General features: G+C 35.0%; 1 long non-coding RNA gene across 1 annotated transcript; it reads left to right on the top strand.

Annotated features, from left to right (window-relative positions):
- Positions 1-436: 436 nt before the first annotated feature.
- LOC309630994 lies at positions 437-19,549 on the top strand. The gene is made up of 3 exons (XR_014245990.1): positions 437-16,442; positions 16,804-17,781; positions 18,081-19,549. It is a non-coding gene; the product is annotated as an uncharacterized lncRNA (long non-coding RNA).
- The last annotated feature ends 1,026 nt before the right edge of the window (positions 19,550-20,575 follow it).

Genomic DNA, 20,575 nt, shown 5'->3' with positions numbered 1-20,575 from the left:
AAACATTCGATTACTGAGAGAGCAGAGGCTAAATTAGAGTGTTCCTTTTTGTTGTTGAAAGGTTTTTAATTAGGATTTTCTAGTCAGGGCCAGGAAATAATTTCTATGTTCTTTGATTCTAATAAAGTTGTTATATCTCTCCATTTCAAAGGTTATATAATAAAAGAAAAAGTCCATGGGATATTTTTGTTTGTGGAGCATTATAAGGAAAATCAAAACTCTTTTATCTATGAGGATGTTATGAGCAGTGCAAGAAGTGTATTATTATTATTAGGTGTATGTGTCAGTCACCTTTCTGGGCTGCATTTATGAACATGAGTTCATTGATTTTCTTTTAACTCTTTGAAATGTGTAGATGTGGAATTTGAGGTCAAGAGTAGTACCTTCCCTCAGTTCATCACAATAATATTGGCATAGCCGTTTGACTTTTAAAAAATATCAATAAATAAGCTTTAACGAACATTTATTTTCAAGACCTTCTATTAGCAAATTTGGTCTACTACATATAAATGCAGCTAAAATGTTTATAATTGCAAGATATTAGACCACAAACTGGATAGGAACACAGTGTAATTTGTAAAAGGAAAATGTCCATTATCTAGAATAAAATGTGTAGATAGATTCTCACAGAAGTAGAAGAATTGAATGTCCTGAAACTAGCTCTCCATGTCAATACAATCTCCATTTATAACTAACATTTGGTACAATGTACCTATGTGTTTCATAAGTGAATTGAAGTGGCATTATATTATTACCTGGCATTGATAGAATTCCTATGTAGCATACAAAACAAATCCTATTGGCAAGAAATGACAAATTCAAAAATGAAAACAACTAAAATATTTTAAAATAAAAAGTACTATTGAGAGGAAAGATTTTTTTTTTTATCATAATTCCTTGTTGTGATAACATTTGCAGATACCAAGTTAGAACCAATTTTGGAGCTTTTCCAATTTTTCTGAGAGTCATTCTAATACATATAATACAATAAGGAGGTGAGTTACTTTCACCTTAAGTACACATACTCTTGCCATTTACTCTTTAGAAGAAACAAGAGTGGATTTTATATAATTCTTCAGAAATTAGATCAGCCTAGGGCATGGGTACTATCTTTTATCTGTTTTGTCATTGCAGTCACCACAGGTAGTGAATCAGGGATGGTCCAGCAGGAGGGAACCTTAGAGATAGTACTGTAGTTCAATTCTATCATGCACAGATGAAGGAACTGAGATGCAAAGAGATTAAGGTCACCCAGTGAGTTAATGGATAATGAAAATGTTGAGATTTAGAGCAATGGAGAATTATTTAGAATAATTGAAATTTCTAGAACAATTATAAAGATTCGGTGATTGTTTAAAGTACAGTAGAGAAGACTATAGAATGAATGACCCCATAAGTAACTTCTAGTTACAGGGATTACTCAGTAAGAGAAGTTATGTAGTTGTTATCAATTTAAGCAGAGGTTAGAACAGAGCAGGATGAATTTAAATTTGATGGGGAAAAAAGACAAAGAAGAGCATTTGGAAAGTACTGACTACATTTTATGTATGGCAGGAAGAATCTCTTTATTGAAAGAACTGACCAGTTATACAACTGGCTATTTGCTAAGCCAGGACTACAAACAGCTTAAAAATGTTTGACTTCCTGCTAGCCCTGCGTTAGTGTGTGTGTTGGAGTGAGAGCTGTTCCAAATCTATTTGGTCTGGTGCATGCCATATCAGAATCATAACTTTTGTCTCAATTGTAACTTCAGACGTATTTATGTGATAATTTAATGTCTGTTGTATTATATAGCTTGCTAGGCATATAATAACGAAATACCACAGACTAGGTAGCTTAAACAACAATTTATTTTCTCAGTTTTGGTGGCAGGAAGTCCGAGATCAAGGTATTGTCAGGTTTGGTTTCATTTGAGGCCTCTCTCCTTGGCTTTCAGATGGCCACCTTCTCACTGTGTTTTCAAATGGTCTTTCCTCTCTGTGAGCGCAATCATGGTGTCTGTGTATCCAAATTTCCTCTTCTAAGGAAACCAATCAGATTGGATTAGTGTCCCCTAATGGCCTCATTTTAACTCATTTTAAAGGCCCTGTGTCGAAACATGGTAATGTTCTGAGTTACTAGAGATTATTACAGCTTCAGCATATGAATTTGAAGGGAACAAACTCTGCCTATAACATCTGTCTTCCCTTTAGAATGTAAAATTCATGAGGCTAAATACTATGTTAATTTTATTCCTCACTGTATTCCAGAACCTATTGCTGTTCCTGGCATGTTTTAGATGTTCAGTGTTATTTTTGAATGAATGAATGAATGAATGGAGATGAGGTTGAAACAGAAGTTACAAAAAACACTTGAGGAGATGTTTCTAACATATCTGGAAATAAAAATGTAGAGAAGGGACTTCCCTGGTGGCTCAGTGGTGAAGAATCCACCTGCCAATGCAGGGGACACAGGTTCGATTCCTGGTCCAGGAAGATCCCACATGCTGCGGAGCAGCTAAGCCCGTGCACCACAACTACTGACCTGTGCTCTAGAGCCCGTGAGCCACAACTACTGAGCCCATGTGCCACAACTACTGAAGCCCACACGCCTAGAAACCGTGATCTGCAACAAGAGAGGCCACCACAATGAGAAACTGGCACATCACAATGAAGAGTAGCCCCTGCTCCCTGCAACTAGAGAAAGCCCGCATGCAGCAACAAAGACCCAATGCAGCCAAAAATTAATTAATTAATTAATTAATTAATTAATTTTTTAAAAATGTTGAGAAGCTTGCTACTTCTGTTTGTTTACAAACTATATATGATGTTATAAACTGTCTAGGATTTTTTTTTCTGAGAGTTATAAAGGACAGTGTATATGGCAAAGGAATGAACCTTTCCATCAAAAAATGAATGAAGGGTGTAGAAGATCCAAATTCTTTGACAAAAAGGAAGGAAAAATTGTGGTATTGCTCATTGTGAAAAGTAAGCTAAAATCTGGTCTATGAATTGCTACATTATTTTTTTTAAAAACCCCTGTCACCTATTTACAGATGAGGAATATTCTTCTCTGGGAATAGAATGTATTTGTGTCATTTCTGCTTTTAAACTGTACTGCGTGATATTATCATGAGGGTGTTCTAAAGTTGAAAATGGTATTGGGTCATTAACAGCCAAAGCCAAGTATGTACAATCCTTTGGGTGCAAAGGAGAAAGCGTCCCAGAAAAATGCACATGGCTTTCTTGTCAGTAGCTGGACAAAATATCCTTTGGGTGAATTGAAAACATTGTTTAAAATTCTATCACATCAGTAAATTTCTTTCTGTTAGTAATATTTTTTTCTTCTTTGAATAAGTCTGACCATCTTAAAGACTTAAGTCATGTGCTTTACCTTTCTCTTCCTTCTCGTAGTCCTTTTTTTTCCATCCTTCTTTAATGTGTTTGCTTTCATATTTCACTAAGCTATTCATATTTCACTAAAGTAATCTAGAAAAATAAGGAGAAAATCTATAGGAACAAAAAAGAAGTCTTTCATGGATTACGTGGATTAAACTACTGGATGTAATATACCAAAGGAAAATTACCTGAAACAACTTATGAGGAGCAATGTTTTATTAAAATCACCACTTTATTTCTCTAATTTGTGGATCTTTTGATTTTTCAAAGATTTTGGCAATAATTTCTATGTTACTATAAGAAGTACCTAATTACAAACAAAAAAGACAATTTTTTCTAACATAAAGATATACCTGGAAACCACAATTAAATGAGATTAGAAGTTATATAACCACAGATTCAGAAATCTCAGATTTACAAAAAACAAACAAACAAAAAACACAATGGCATTGCCAGCAATGAGCTGTGAAGCTAAAAGAAACATTTCTAAATTATTATCTTAAAAACATATACATTAATCAACATTGTCAGGGAAAAGACTGAGTTATCTTTCTGATACCCAAGAGAAAATGATATGACACGACTGTTATCCAAAAAGATGTGATCTAAGTATATATGCAGTCAAAAACATAGGAGGGAAGTATTATAGAAGTATATCAGATACTTTAATTAAAATATTCAGTTATATTTTAGACTTTATAAAATTTGTAGTATCAGACATCTTTTGAAAACGTGTACTTCGCTGGATATTTTCTCACTGTAAATAAACATTTACTTCGGTACCTATTTTATATTGCAATTATTTATTTTTGTTTGTTTTCTTAAAGACAGCCCCTAAAACTGCAAAATCTTCAGGTCCCACAAAGCCAGGAGCCATCCTTGGATTGAATTTACTTTATCTCAAATGCCATTCCATCATATGATTGCTGAAATTTTTTTATGTTTAACTCAAACTTGTCAACCTATCTATGTCTTTTGGTATAGACCAAAGCTCAATCCTCAAAAACCAAAAAGAACAGCCTTAATTTTATTTTCCAAACTAGACCTATCATTCTCCTTATTCTCTGTCTTATTTTTGCTGGACAGTATCCTCAGTTTCCTCAACTACTTTTTATATGGAAATAGTAGATTGGTCTCTCTTTTCTGTCTATGCTTCCTGTTACTCTTAAAGTGTTGCTAAGATCATAATAAGCAAGATATGATATGATGAATTATAATAAAGTCATAAAATACTGTTATAATACAATAGTATTTCTGCTATCCCATTCTAGATACTATTCGTAACATAAGTGAAAAAAATCAACTTTTGTTGGTAAGAGATATCCTCACAATTAACCTTTCTCCAGGGTTAAATTGACTAAGCAATATCCTTTTTTGAAAATAATCTTATTCTTATTTAATCAGGAATAAATCCACCATTATATACTATTCAATTTTCCATTAAAAAATCTTCTAAAATTCAGATATACTATGCCTGCTAAATTTCTCTGCTCTGCAAAAGATAAAACCCTTTTTAAGAGGAAACTCTTAATTCTATATAGCTTATCTTATTGAAGTCATTTTTATTTTCAATAATCTTTTTTTCGAAGTGCTCACAAAATACATTTTAATAATACAATACATAACTTTAGGAATGTCATTGTTCACATTTTTTGGCATTTAACAAATTTGCTTTCTCCATCATTTGAATATCAAAAATGACATTGCTGGGATACACTCCTCCATGGATCTCTCCTGTTCCTGCACATATTGCTAGGGCTAGGTATGTAAGAACGTAAAGTCCTAACTGCTTTTACTTAGGTAATTTTTCAGGATTGTGTTTGCAGCATGCAACTTTTAAGGATGAAGTAATGTCTTCTTATGGGACAAAGAGCAGGCTTGCTTGCAGGTGCCATAAAGTATCAAGAGTAGGTTCCTTAGACTCAGTGTTCCTCTGTTGTAGCCTATTTCACTGTATGCACAGGTATCCATGTAGCCCCATCTGCACCACTCCTGTTGGAAATGGGGCTTGGAAAAGTGACACTAACTTGCATCTGGATATACCTTTTGCTGTTAACAATCAAGCCTTTGTCTCTGAGCTAGGAAACTCATGTCTGGCACCATGTAGGACACTACGGAAGGCTAAATTACAGCTTGTGAGTAGATTAAATCTCAGACTCTTTAATGTTTATGACAGATATTTTTCCTCATATTATGTTTTTCTTTATCCGTATTTCACAATTTGTCAAAAAGATTAATAATGGCAATTGGTAGGCTTCTGGTAGAAATGGCCATGTTAGCCAATACTTTCTGTTTTTCTGGGAATCATCCATATTGAATCATACATATTGAATATGTATATTTTGATAACTGTATTTACTTATTGAGTCAAGGGGAAAAACCACCTAAAGTTTGAAAATATTATCTCTTGGTGCCGCTGTGGTGAAAATAGGCACTCTCGTGACTTGCTCATGCAACTTCAGTTAGTGCAGCCCCTATGGAGGGCAATTGGACAACGTTTAACAAAATTATAAATGTGCTTATCATACTACCAATTTCACTTTGGGGAATTTATCCTTAATATATATTTGTACATGTGTGAAACAACATATATATATATATATATATATATATATGTTTATTTATTACAGTATTACATGGCATAGCAAAAGATCAGAAATAACCTAGATGCCCATCAGTAGAAGACTGTTTAAATAAATCATGGTGCATCCATGATTTATTTAACCTGTGTTTTAAAAAAGGCAATGTAGTCGAATGATGAAATACAGAACAATTAAAGCTTTAAAGGAATTATGATTACAAATTAAACTATATTAAAATATATAAAAATCAGGAGTTCAAAATGACAAAAAAATACCCCCATCAGTCTCTATTGCAGGATGCTGGAGCACTAATTCATTACTTCAAAAAAATGATAAATATCCTGTCTTTCCTGTAGGTATCTTACAGTACCCAAAAAGTTGGTGAATAAAAGTTTGTTATCAAAAGAATTACAGCAAATTAAAGCAAGAGGGATGATAGAATTATAAAAGCATCATTTTGCAATTCCTTATGAAAAAAGAATCTAGGCAACAATCATCAGTGGCTGCTAAAAGCATCAGGGGATCATTGAGGGAGAATTTTATGCTGAATGAACCAGGCTGATAGTGCCTAGACCCACTGATTAATCACTACAATTGAACTATCCCATGATATGTGCATCCTGCTGAGATGCATCGGGAAGAAGATAGAATCACTTATGAAGGATGCTTATAAGTAATTACACCTGAATCTAATAAAGCACCTGACTCTAATAAGGCCTCTAGTTCTAACTATCCCGTTTTTTCTAAAGATTTTTTCTTGATGTGGAACATATTTAAAGTCTTTATTGAATTTGTTACAATACTGCTTCTGTTTTTATGTTTTGGCTTTTTGGCCACGAGGCATGTGGGATCTTAGCTTCCCAACCAGGGATGGAACCCGCATACCCTGCATTGGAAGGGGAAGTCTTAACCACTGGACCACCAGAGAAGTCCCCTAATTATAGGAAGTATAATGGGAAGAGGACCATGTTAAATACTAGGAGGATACAGCCAACTAAATCTGAATGTGGAAACAAGTCTGAATGTAGGAACTTCTACATGACAAATGATCCCTAGGTTAAAAAAATAATAATAATAAAGGCCAGGGGGAAAAAGAGAGAGAGAAATGTTATAGATTAAAAGAGACTTTAAGAGACATGTCAACCAAATGCAATGTATAGATTTGTTTGAATAGCAATTCAAATAAACCAATTGTAAAAAAATAATTTTGAGTAAAGTTGAGGAGGGACTTGAACATGATCTGAGTTTTAGATTATATAAATGAGTCATGTATTTAGCTGGGTTTGATAGTGGCATTGGGTTTATGCAAATAAATAAATAATATTTTTAGCTATTAGAAATACAGTCAACACTAGAATAATTTGGGGGTTAAGGGCGCTGACCCTTTGTGCAGCTGAAAATCTGTATATAACTTATAGTTGGCCCTCCTTATACAAGGGTCCTCTGTATCCAAGTTTCCCCATCCCATGGATTCAGCCAACCTCAGATCCTTTAGTACTGTAGTATCTACTATTGAAAAAAAAGATCCATGTATAAGTGGACTCTCACAGTTCAAATCCATATTGTTCAGTAGTCAACTGTACATATCAAAGTATTCATTGATGAGGTAAAATATCTGAGATTTGTTTTAAAATATCCCAAGAAAAAATAAAAATGGGGAATAAATGAAGCAAGAGTGGCAGAATACTGATAATTATTGCTGAAACTTATACTATTCTTTCTACCTTTATTTGTTTTGAGAGTTTCCATAATAAAAAATGAAAATAGAAAATTATAAAAAATCTCTTTATACATGGATGTGGAAAGATTACCAAAACACAACGAAGTTGGTAGATACCAAGTTGGAAAATAAAGTGTATACTATGCTACTATTTGTATACAAAAAAGGGAAAGAGGAATAAAACTGTAGATTCATATTCGTGTAGTGATACATAGGGAAGCTATGGAAGGTTACATAAGAAGCTAATACTAGAAGTGGTTAGCAACAGAAGAGGGGAAGGTAGGAACTTAAACACAGTATGACTTTTACTTACACCACACAAATATGTAAAAGTAAACAATGAGTTGTTAATATATACAATTGTGAAAACTGAAAACTAAACATAATCATCAACATGAAATTGAAGTAATACATTTAATTATGTACCTTTGTACATTCCAATATCTTAACTATGTTCATGTAATATCTATTCAAATATAAGAAAAATGTATAGAAAAATGGCAACTTGGAGTTATATTCTTCATGTTTTCTCAATCATTTTGGATCCATTTAATCAAGACCAGGGTACTGTACTTAATATCCCTGCTCTCTGAGTTTAGTAGAACTTCCTTTTTACCTAGTTTAGAATTTTATAAAATTCTAAAAGGATTATTCAGTCATCATAGTAACAGTCTTAAAAAATACAAATAAAAATATTTTTAAGAGATAACTTCTCTTTTATAACTGAAGTTGTTACAACTCTCTCTTACCAGTATTTATTCTTCACTCATTCAGCACAGTTGACTGAGTTTATACTTCAGTGAGTTTCTACTTTATACTATAGTTTGGTAATATAAAAATTAACCAGATTAGGTTTTTGCCCTCAATTTAATTTGGGAGACAGATGTGAACAAATTATTATAATACAAGTAGAAATAGAGAAACAAAGTGAGAGTTGAGTAATCTGGCTTCCTTCTCATGGCTATATTAAGATTATACCATAATCTCCACATAATAATCCACACTTAAGGGACTTTGTCTATCTAGATTTGAACTTTCCTGTCATTATCCTGACCTAACTAAGCCATATGTTCATTCTTTAGGTCTCCTCATCTCTGTCTTTCTATGTCCTTGTAAGACTTGCTGGTCAGCTACAATGGTTCTTAAAGCTACAGCTCTCTTCTTTCTTACTGGAATTGTGACTTCTTTTTTGAATGCCTCTCTTTTGATTATTTTTCTTTTAGAGACTCAGACTACGGGATCATATCCAACATTCTTTCAATTTTTGAAATTTAACTTCCCATAATCTGGCCTGTTAGTCTGGATTTGCCTAGATTTCCCTCATTATCACAGACTCTTAAACAGCTAACTGTAATTCTCCAATGTCCTATTATTTCCAATTCATCAATTGGCTCTTCTGTGATGGTAAAGTTAAGACAATAGTAGTAAAACTTCTTGTCCCTTGCTCTTCCTTCTCAGGGGAAAAATCGACATTAAGTCATCAATTAAAGTGAAAAAATTTATCTGCTACCCTGCTTTTGCACTGAATCATCCAGAAACTGTCTACCCAGCTAAAATGTCCACCATTAATTACTATATCTTATCTCTGATTCAGTTTGGTCATCTCTAATATGACCTTGCCAGTTATTTTCTCTTTGCCTTTATTTTCACCAGAGTTTTTCAGTATATTTCTGCTCTCAAGTACATGGATTTTCATGCAAATGTATGACATGAAATGCTACTCATTGTTCTCTTCTAAGCTTCCGCCCTGAATACATTATACCAACACTTCCAAGATTTTGAAGTATGGTTTTCAACATAAAACATATCATAAGGAAGAAAGCAGTTCTAGAGTAAGGAATAATGACCCTCAATTCGATCCTCTTCCCTATCTACTGGGCAGACCTCAGTGAGCATGAGAATCAGCAGGGGACCTTGGTAAAATGCAGATTTCGATTCAGTAGGTCTGGGAGGGGCTGAAATTCTGCATCTCTAACAAGCTCCAGGGTGATAATACTTTTGGTTCGTGGATCTCTCTTTGTGTAGCAAAGATCCCCCTCATTAAAAGCATATACTAATACAAGGAGCCCTAAATTAACATAAAGACTATTCATGTGAAAATATAGATGAATATACTAACTATAACATTATTTTTATATTTGTTAAAGACAAATTTGTCTGCCATCTTAGTACACACTTTTAATGTGAAACTATTAGTATTTAGTCAATAGATCAAAAAGTCACTTATAGCCAGAAACCCCAGAAATAATACCTAGATATCTTAAGTATTTCATTGTAGCTTTAAACTTATGAACACACATTCAGACACAATCTTTCCACATAGTTCCAAAGTTTTTCTTTTAAGTACATTAGTTAATTGGAGTCTTCCTTCCTCCTTCTTACTCTACTACAGCCCAAGGTATAAATTAAATATGTAATATCAGTTTCCTTAAAGGGGTGTAAGAACACTCCTAAAATAAATTGAATGCAAATCGGTCCAGACATTCAACATTTAAGCACTTTTATCATTACCTTACAACTAATCCGGTAGTAACAATTTTTAGTAATTATCTGTTGAGATTTACATAGAAACAGTAAGTCTCTTTCACCTTCTTTTATTTATTGCTTTACCATTTCTTGTCCACTGCTAGTCCAGTCACACTTCCCATTTCAGGGAAGAAGCAGATGGATCCATATTACAAAAAAAAAAAAAGGAACAGTCAAAGATCGCCAGACTTCTGAGGAAACCCTATAAAATAAAATAAACAAAAGAATATTTAAACAGAGAAGAAACAGATTTTTCAGGAAATATGAAAATAGTAAGCTAGATAGGTAGATATAAAAAGATCTAGATACATCACCAGAGAAAATCAAGAATATATTGTTTCTAAAAAACAAGTATATAATTCTAAAAAAGGGAAGATTACAGGAAAAAAGCTCTTTGAAATTTAAAATATGATTGTATGGTTTAAAAATCTGTAAAAGGACTGGAGGATAAAATTTGATGAAATTTTTCAAAGCAAAGAGCAAAAATACAGAGAGGTAAAAAAATATAAAAGGAAAGATGAAACACAGAACAATTCAATAAAATATCAGACCTATAGAAAGAAGGTCAAAAGCCAAATAGTGAAACAAAAGAAAGAACATTGTAGAAGTTAATTTCCCAGGGCCAAAGAGAGGAAATATCTTCAGAATAAAAGGACCCATGAAATGTTGAGCAGAATGAATGATGTAATAATAACAGTAGTAACTAGTTTTCTTTCGTTTTCTATTATGTGTCATTTTCTGAGCCAAGTATTCATTCGTCTTTTACAGTTTAGAAAACTGAGGCTTATAGAAGTTAAATCATTTGCTCAGTGTTACATGATTAGTGCCTAATGGATTCAGATGTCAGTCTAAACCTCATGCTCTTCAACACCGCAGAAATAGGTCATATTTTACTGCCTCCTAATCTTACCTACTTGGGTAGATTGTCCAATCAACTGTAATTTTGCACATTCACTAGTCTCAGCTGAAGACTAAAACATTCATGTTGGTTTAAGCACATCACTGTTTTCGTTTTCTGTGAAAATGAGTTCTTTCACAGGACCCTCTTTAGTCCACACACAAGTTGGTCATAAACAGTTCACCAGATATCACCACATAAACTAAATTCAATATAGACTCAAAGTTTGAATACTTTTATCTTTTCGTTTTGATTGATACCTATGACAATTATGGAATTTATTAGATATAGTGTTAAAATCTTTGCAGAAATTGTTAAAGTCCATAGTATTGCTAGTCAGTTAATATAAATCAGTAAAGAATGCCATTTCCCCTACTTTGACACCTTGACTCTAATAACTAGGAGAGAGTTATCCCCCACTGATGTTGGTGATCCCAGCTCTGTGACTGCCCCCCTTGCAGATCTGCAGAAGAGATTCAACACAGAACTCCTTGGAGATGCTGGTGCCTCTCTCCTCAGTGCATTCCCAATGATCATGGTGAATGCCATGTCCTCTGGGCCTTCCTGTGGAACATAATCCCCTGTTGGGTCTTCTGACCTCATGTATTTATTCTAACAATCCCCTCACCTCTTTGCTTATTCCTCTACCGTCTTCCAGTGCAACTCAGGCATTTCCACTTTGCTCAGCCTGGGGCATAGCTTCTTCCGGCCTGTAAGAGCTACTCTAGCAGCAAGTTTGCCTCATCACCTACAGTAATGGCAGGGTGTTAAATCCTGTGTCCCCCCCGCCCCCCATAATTGCCCCCAAGTGAGTGAATTTTTGATTGCCTCACCTTACATCTCATCCCATTGATTAGACACATCCAAGATTCAATCTCAGATTTACTCTCCTTGCTCCTTTCAGTGCTTGCTTACTAATGCTCACATCTCCTTCAGTGGGTTCTCTTTCCTCTCTTAAGCACACCCTCACGTGGATGATGTTGGGATTTAACTCTAGTTATCAGCCTGGCAACCAGGGGAGGAAATTGGCACAGCTCCTCAAGGACACACCTGTTACCATGAGGGGGAGAAACCTCTACAGCATCTTCTAGCACAGCAGATGTCCTACGTCTTACTAAGAAGGAGAGAGTCTGCTCTGCAAGTTCTGATGGTTCAGGGGGTTCTGCAGTGCCAGCACCCTCAAAGGCATCCATCCAGATGTCCCCATCCCATAATTTAGAGTCCCATGTTTTCCCAGCCAGAGCCTTGAACTCAGCAAAAAGGACTTGGTTTTCTGAACATTTGGACATTTCTGGAGCTCTTTGAATATAAATATCAAGTCATGAGTTACTGCCTCAGCTCGGTCCACAATTCCACTGCAGGAGACAGAACACTTTGTGTAAGCTACCATAGGGAACCTCTGGCACTCACACTTAGCCTTTTACGGCTTGCTAACATCCCTCAGTTTCTCATTACCCCCCTGGCAAGAAGTCGATTCAGGGTAGCAATAACCAGCCAGCTCTGAGGTCCTTGTAGGAACAATTGCCCCCATATTTCTAAAACGCCTGAATTTTTTTTTTAACTAATGAGAAAAGTACTTTTTTTCTTTTTAACATCTTTGTTGGAGTATAATTGCTTTACAGTGGTGTGTTAGTTTCTGCTTTATAACAAAGTGAATCAGCTATACATATACATGTATCCCCATATCTCTTCCCTCTTGCGTCTCCCTCCCTCCCACCCTCCCTATCCCACCCCTCTAGGTGGTCACAAAGCACTGAGCTGATCTCCCTGTGCTATGCGGCTGCTTCCCACTAGCTATCTATTTTACATTTGGTAGTGTATATATGTCCATGCCACTCTCTCACTTCATCCTATTTTTAATTGAAGTATAGTTGATTTTTAATACTATATTGGTTTCAGGTGTACAACATAGTTATTCAATGTTTTTATACATTATACTCCATTCAAAGTTATTATAAGATATTGGCTATGTTTCCTGTGCTGTACACTATATCCTTGTAGCTTATTTATTTTATACATAGTATTGTAATCTGTGCCTCTTAATCCTTTGCCCCTATCTTGCCCCTCCCTCCTCCCCTCAACTCACTGGCAACCACTAGTTTGTTCTCTGTATCTCTGAGTCTGTTTCTGTTTTGTTATATTCATTCGTTTGTTTTTTTTAAATCCACATATAAGTGATAACATACAGTATATGTCTTTCTCTGAGTTATTTCACTAAGCATAATACTCTCTAGGTCCACCCATGTTGTTGCAAATGGCAGAATTTCATTCTTTTTTATGGCTGAGTAATATTCTATTGTATATATATACCACATCTTTATTCATTCATTTGCTGATGTACACTTAGTTTTTTTCCATATCATGGCTACTGTAAATAGTACTGCTATGAACATTGAGGTGCATGTATCTTTTTGAATGAGTGTTTCCGTTTCTTTGGATATATACCCAGGAGTGGGATTGCTGAATCACATGGTAGTCCTATTTTTAGTTTTTTGAGGAACCTCCATATTGTTTTCCACAGTGACTGCAATTTACATTCTTGCCAGCAGTGTACTAGGGTTTCCTTTCCTCCACATCCTCGCCAAAGTGTATTTGTAGAGTTTTTGATGATAGCCATTCTGAGAGGTGTGAGGTGGTATCTCCTTGTGGTTTGGATTTGCATTTCTCTAATAATTAGCAATGTTTAGCATCTTTTCATGTGCCTTTTGGCCATCTGTATGTCCTTTTTGGGAAAATGTCTGTTAAGGTCTTACGCCCATTTTTTAATCGGGCTTGTTTTTTTCATATTGAGTTGTATGAACTGTTTATGTGTTTTGGATATTAACCCCTTATCGGTCATATCATTTGAAATATAAAATGTCTCAATCTTTGCACCTGCATGGGGCTTCCCCTGTACCAGGACATTTTCCCAGGTTACCTCCAGTGAAATCTTCAGCAGTTAGGCCACCACCTTTGCCAGGGGCTATCTTTACCCAAATACCACTCAGGATAGTATACTTTTTGCTCACCAGGCAACAAGTGAACCAGTCCCCAAACCACATGTTCATTGGACCACTCTTGATACCACCTGTGTTAATTCAGGTTTCCCAAGGAGCAGTCTCCAAAACAAGATTAGTCATGAAAGAGAGATTGGGTGGGGGAAGGCAGGCAAATATGAAAGATAAAAAGGAAAAAGAAGAAATATAGAGAGAAACAATTCAGTCCATGATAAGATAAGAGGTCTGACCTGAAAAAAAGAAAAAGAAAAAGAAAAGTTGGGAGAGAGGAAGGAGGACTTGGAAGGAAGATTCTCAGACTTCTAAGAAAGCTTCATCAGTCAAAGAGGAATGGAACCAAAGGCATCCATTAGAAAAGTCCCCCATCCCACAGGAATGGCCTGCACAAGTACCCCACAGCTCTCAGTTTTTGGCCCAAAACAGGCCAAAAGAAGCATAGCCTCTACATGAATGGAGTAGTGAGTCCAGCTGGGCCTGTCAGTCAACTGTGCTCCCTGCAGCAGGAGACCTGAGCAGTGCATTTTCTTGGCCAGAGACCTGAAGTACCATTTCCCCACCACTTGCTGACATTTACTGTTAATTCAAATTTAGCTTGTGTTTATTTCCACTGGGAAAACTTCCCTCTCCTCTTCCCTTCTCTTTCTTTTGCATAAAATGCAAAACTTTAATCCATTCCTCAGGATCCCAGTGTACACCAAATGTCTGCTTGCTTTGATCTTTGATGTGAGCACCTGGAAGGCAGGGATTTTTTTCTTCTTTAATTTCTGAGTTTTCACTGCCTCACACAATTCTTAGGATGTGGCAAATGCTGAACAGGTGTTTGCTGAGTGAACACATGCATGCACAAGAGACCAAAGGAGGTCTACTCAGGTTAGATGTTCAAAAACTGGTATACAACAGCAATGAAAGAGTCTGTAATATCTCTCTGTAAATAGTGAAATATTTTCAACTTCCTGGCCTGGTTTGGAGACTTAAAACTTTGAAGTGATTTAAGAAGTAAATGACTCAAGGTGCCATTCAGTCGCTGCTGTTATCAAAATCTGAGTGTCAACCTATTTGAAAAAAAGAGTTGTGCTTTAAACTAATAGCAAGATGTGCATTCTGATTACAAGAAATAGTGACCCTGATAATAATACCGTGAAAGAGAAAGGTTAGCAGGTGAAATAAGTCACCACAAAGAGGGTAAGGAAATGGATAATGTTACTAAAAAGGATGAGAATTTAGGAGAAATGTAAATATAGAGCGACTTGACCTCATTGCTACAAATCTAATCTCTGGGGCAGTGTAGTTGTCAAGAATTTTGTCTTCATTAAAGAAAAAATTCAAAGTGAAAAAGAATAAGGAATAAAGAAACAAATGTCAAACATGCCCCATTAGCCAGCTAGAGTTAAGACCTAGAGTCTTGAATTTAAACTCAGATTTGCAGTGTTTGTATTCATTTTTTTACTGAGAAGTGGCAATATGGTCAGAAGATTTCCCATTGATTAAAGCAAATTTAATTTTAAAATGATTTCCATAACTTTGAATTTTTATTAAGATGTTTGGCCAAAATATCAGGAAATGAATAATGTACTTCAGGGATTATGAATTCCTAAAGTTATTACTCTTTCTCCATGTGAAAAAAATATCACATTTTTTAATACATTAAAACTTAGGTACATTTTATAGCAGTTGTTTGTATTGCCACTCTAAGTGCTTCTGTTTGTAGCAAGATTACTTTTTTAAAGCTTGTATTTTTATATCCTAGTTTTCAATAAACTTATGGTGTGGCTCACAAATGCATTATTAGCTTTTAGGGGATAGATGTTAATGTCACTCATTCTTTCAGGCATAATGAAGACCATAATTTAAAAAAATCCACTAATTAACTTGTTTCCATCTATATTAAAACATTTGCTTCAACTTTCATGGAGAGTGTATACAGCCAAAATTGAATGTAAAGGGTCACACCCAGGATGAAGGAACTTGTAGGTGATCCTAAAAATTAATTACTAATAAAAATCTTCACTTTTATCTTATCTATCTGGATCTTTCAGGTTAAAGTTTATTAACAGATTTTTTGGTGACTTAAATAGTTGCTAAAAAAGTGTGCATATTATTAAACATAATATTCAAATAATAATGAAACATTAATAACCAATTCCAATTTAAAAAATATAGTCTAAATCTATATCCTTCTACCGTCAACAAAGACCACACATCATCATTTAAACATTTAAAAATGAATTTATGTGTGTCTATACTGTATATGTATGTGTGTAGAGCATATTATATATACTATTATACGTACAACATATTATATATAATACACAACACCATGCATTATGTAAATTGTGTGTATGTGTTCTAACTGGAAATTTCTTTCTTTCTTTCTTTCTTTCTTTCTTTCTTTCTTTCTTTCTTTCTTTCTTTCTTTCTTTCTTTCTTTCTTTCTTTCTTTCTTTATTTTTGGCTGCGTTGGGTCTTCGTTTCTGTGCGAGGGCTTTCTCTAGTTGCGGCGAGCGGGGGCCACTCTTCATCGCGGTGCGCGGGCCTCTCACTATCGCGGCCTCTCTTGTTGCGGAGCACAGGCTCCAGACGCGCAGGCTCAGTAGTTGTGGCTCACGGGCCCTGTTGCTCCGCGGCATGTGGGATCTTCCCAGACCAGGGCTCGAACCCTTGTCATCTGCATTGCCAGGCAGATTCTCAACCACTTCACCACCAGGGAAGCCCTGGAAATTTCTTTTTTATTATGATTTCTCGAGAGTAGGAATCAAGTCTACTCTAAAATATATAGCTCCAAGTGTCTCATACTGGACAACACAAATTGTTAATTCATTGGCTGATGCTTTTTTAAAAAAATTTTTATTGTAGTATAGTTGAATTACAATGTTATGTTAGTTTCAGGTGTACAGCAAAGTGAATCAGTTATACATATACATGTATCCACTCTTTTTTAGATTCTTTTCCCATATAGGCCATTACAGAGTATTGAATAGAATTCCTTTATTAGTTATCTATTTTATATACTGTAGTGTATATATGTCAGTTCCAATCTCCCAATTTATCCCTCCCCCCCTTACCCCCCTGGTAACTATAAGTTTGTTTTCTACATCTGTAAGTCTATTTCTGTTTTGTAGATAAGTTCACTTGTACCCTTTTTTTTAGATTCCACATATAAGCGATATATATTTGTCTTTCCTCTGTCTGACTTAACTTCACTCAGTATGACAATCTCTAGGCCCATCCATGTTACTGCAGATGACATTATTTCACTCTTTTTTATGGCTGAGTAATATTCCATTGTATATATGTACCATATCTTCTTTATCCATTCCTCTCTTGATGGACATTTAGGTTGCTTCCATGTCCTGGCTATTGTAAATAGTGCTGCAATGAACACTGGGGTGCATGTATCTTTTTGAATTATGGCTTTCTCCAGATATATGCCCAGGAGTGGGATTGCTGGATCATATGGTAGCTCTATTTTTAGTTTTTTAAGGAACCTCCATACTGTGGATGTACCAATTTACATTTCCACCAACTATGTAGGAGAATTTCCTTTTCTCCACACTCTCTCCAGCATATATTATTTGTAGATTTTTTGATGATGGCCATTGACCAGTGTGAGGTGATACCTCACTGTAGTTTTGATTTGCATTTCTCTGATAATTAGTGATGCTGAGCATCTTTTCATGTGCTTGTTAGCCAGGCTGATGCTTTTTTTTTTTTCTATTTATTTATTTTTGGCTGTGTTGGGTCTTCGTTTCTGTGCGAGGGCCCTCTCCAGTTGCGGCAAGCGGGGGCCACTCTTCATCGCGGTGCGCGGGCCTCTCACTATTGCGGCCTCTCTTGTTGCGGAGCACAGGCTCCAGACGCGCAGGCTCAGTAATTGTGGCTCACGGGCCCAGTCGCTCCGCGGCATGTGGGATCTTCCCAGACCAGGGCTCAAACCCGTGTCCCCTGCATTGGCAGGCAGACTCTCAACCACTGCGCCACCAGGGAAGCCCCGCTGATGCTTTTTTAAATCTCTTTCTAACTGCCTCAAGTGGTGGAATTTTTTTTCTATAACAGATAGGTTCCTTTCCTGTTTCATAATTATTTGTTTTATCACTGTCTGGTATATTTAATATGATCACATCTTCCTCAAAGGACTAAGTAACATTTACTATTTTTATTCCTGAACTTACTTTTACTAAAATCTTACTTATTTCAAAATATAATTTGTTTATTAATTGTCAATTAGAAACAACCTGTTATTCTAGTGGTCTTCCAAATCTATTTCCTGGATTCTTCAGTTGACAGCAGTGGTCCAAGTGAATGGGCCTCCAGGTCACCTTCTAATTCTTCCAGAGCCCTGGTTCTCACCCCTGCCTGTGTGTTAGAATCACTTGGGAGGATTATTATTTTTAATTATCTGTGATGAGGTCTAATCTGCATGCTTTTAAAACTTCCTAAGTGATTCTTATATATAATCATTTTGGCACCTATCATTCTAGAGAAGCCATGGTTTCAGATGTGTTTTAGTGTGATTACGTATAAGATTTTGTTTGAATAAATGGTCTCATTGTATAAAAGTTGAATGCTATGCTTTATTGCTCCATTTAAAATGTAGTTCCTTTGTCAATAACTTTCATAATTTTTGTAGGAAGATGTTTTATGATGATATAACTATTTGCTTATTATATTCTGATATCTCTGCTTCCCAGTGATATTATTTTGATTATATTGCTGTACTTGAAAATTTTATTATTAGTAATAAATTTTTAGTAATAACTTTATTAAAGCTTTTACTTTTGGAATACCACTTTCAGGCTCCATTTCCTCCTTTTTATGGGTGGTTTCTAAAGTTCGTTGGAAGTTTTTCTTTTAAAAAATTGCCATTATAAGAATGAGTTAGTTAATTATGTGAATAAATCTGTAAAACTAGTGTCAAGTTTCTTAGTTATTTTTAGATTTATTTTCTAAAATAATATTTTTAATATTTTCATCATATTAATACCTTTACATTTTGAAAGTTATCATCCCTACAAAAGTAAAGATCCAAAATATAGGATTAAAAATAAAATATTATTAACTTATTAATAAGTTAACATGTGTATGCATATGGCTGATTCACTTTGTTGTGCAACAGAAACTAACACGGTATTGTGAAGCAATTATACTCCAATAAAGTTCTATTTTAAAAAGTTATTAAGCTCACAATTCTGTGGATCAAAATTTTTATCTGAGCTAGTTGTAGGGTTCTTCTGATGTCTAAGCTCAGCTGGACTTATTCATGCATCTGCAGTACTGAAGGTAAACTAGTTATGGTAGAATCAGTAACCTATTTAAGCTTCATATACTTTCTATTTTAATGTCATTTTCATTGTACCTCAGTATTGTGTAAAATCTTTGAAAATTCTTTCCTTTTTCAACCATGAGAAGGACAACAAATAGAAAAGCTCTGTGTCCATGCTTGAATAAGAATTTTTTTTTAAAAAAAAGGCAGTGTGCTTCTGGGGGCTAAATGAGGGTAGAGAAAACATAATTCAAGAGCAACAGATGTGGAGTAACTCAGTCCAGCTGCTCCCTTCCACCTACAAATTATCCTTCTAGGGGTAAAACATTGAGGCTTTATGTGTTTATTTTAATGAAGGACACGATTCCATACAAGAAGGTGTTTTTTATTGAGAATATTGTGTGGATCACTTTATATAAAAAATTATAATCTACAAATTCTATGCTATGGAATAAATATAAGAAAGTTTATGTTTCATTCGATGAAGTTTATCAGAAATATAAGCCTTTCTCATTGATGGCTATAAAGCATATTCCTTGTCTTAGTTCAGGCTGCTATAAAAACATACCACAAACTGAGTGGGTTATAAACAGAAATTTTTTTCACACATTTCTGGAGGCTAGAAGTCTGAGATCAAGTGCCAGCACGGCTGAGTTCTGATGAAAGCCCTCTTCCGGTTTCAAATTGCCAACTTCTTGTATTCTCACATGGTGAAGAGAGGGCAAGAAATCTCTGTAGGGTCCCTTTTATAAGGGCATTAATCCCATTCAGTAAGGCTCAACTCTCATGACCTACCACCTCCCAAAGTCCCTACCTCTTAATACTGTTACACTGGTGGTTAGGATTTCAACATTTGAATTTTGGGAGGGACACAAATATTCAGTCCATTGCACCCCTCCTGGCTAAAGATATGAAATGATGATGTAGCCTTATCTCTGAATATGCTTATTTTACCTAATATTAAGAAACCCAGGAAAATGAATAGATTTACAATACTAACCTAATATATTAAAGAAAATATATTGGGAGAAGGAACGATTTTAATAATTTTTTTTTAAAAAGTGGTTGATTGATATAATAAAATTACAACCTAATCTCAGACTAGATTGCTGTCATCTTCTTCTGAATCTTTATTTATGTATTTTTAGGGGGATAGAATAAAGTTTTATCTGCTACCTTGGACTATAGAGTTTAATTTTATATGAAATGCATTAAC

The sequence above is a fragment of the Balaenoptera borealis genome (genome assembly GCF_965194805.1).
Source record: "Balaenoptera borealis genome assembly, chromosome: 6".
NCBI classification, from domain to species: Eukaryota; Metazoa; Chordata; class Mammalia; order Artiodactyla; family Balaenopteridae; genus Balaenoptera; species Balaenoptera borealis.
The sequence above is the reverse complement of the archived record's forward strand: the minus strand, read 5'-3'. Positions and strand labels throughout refer to the sequence as shown.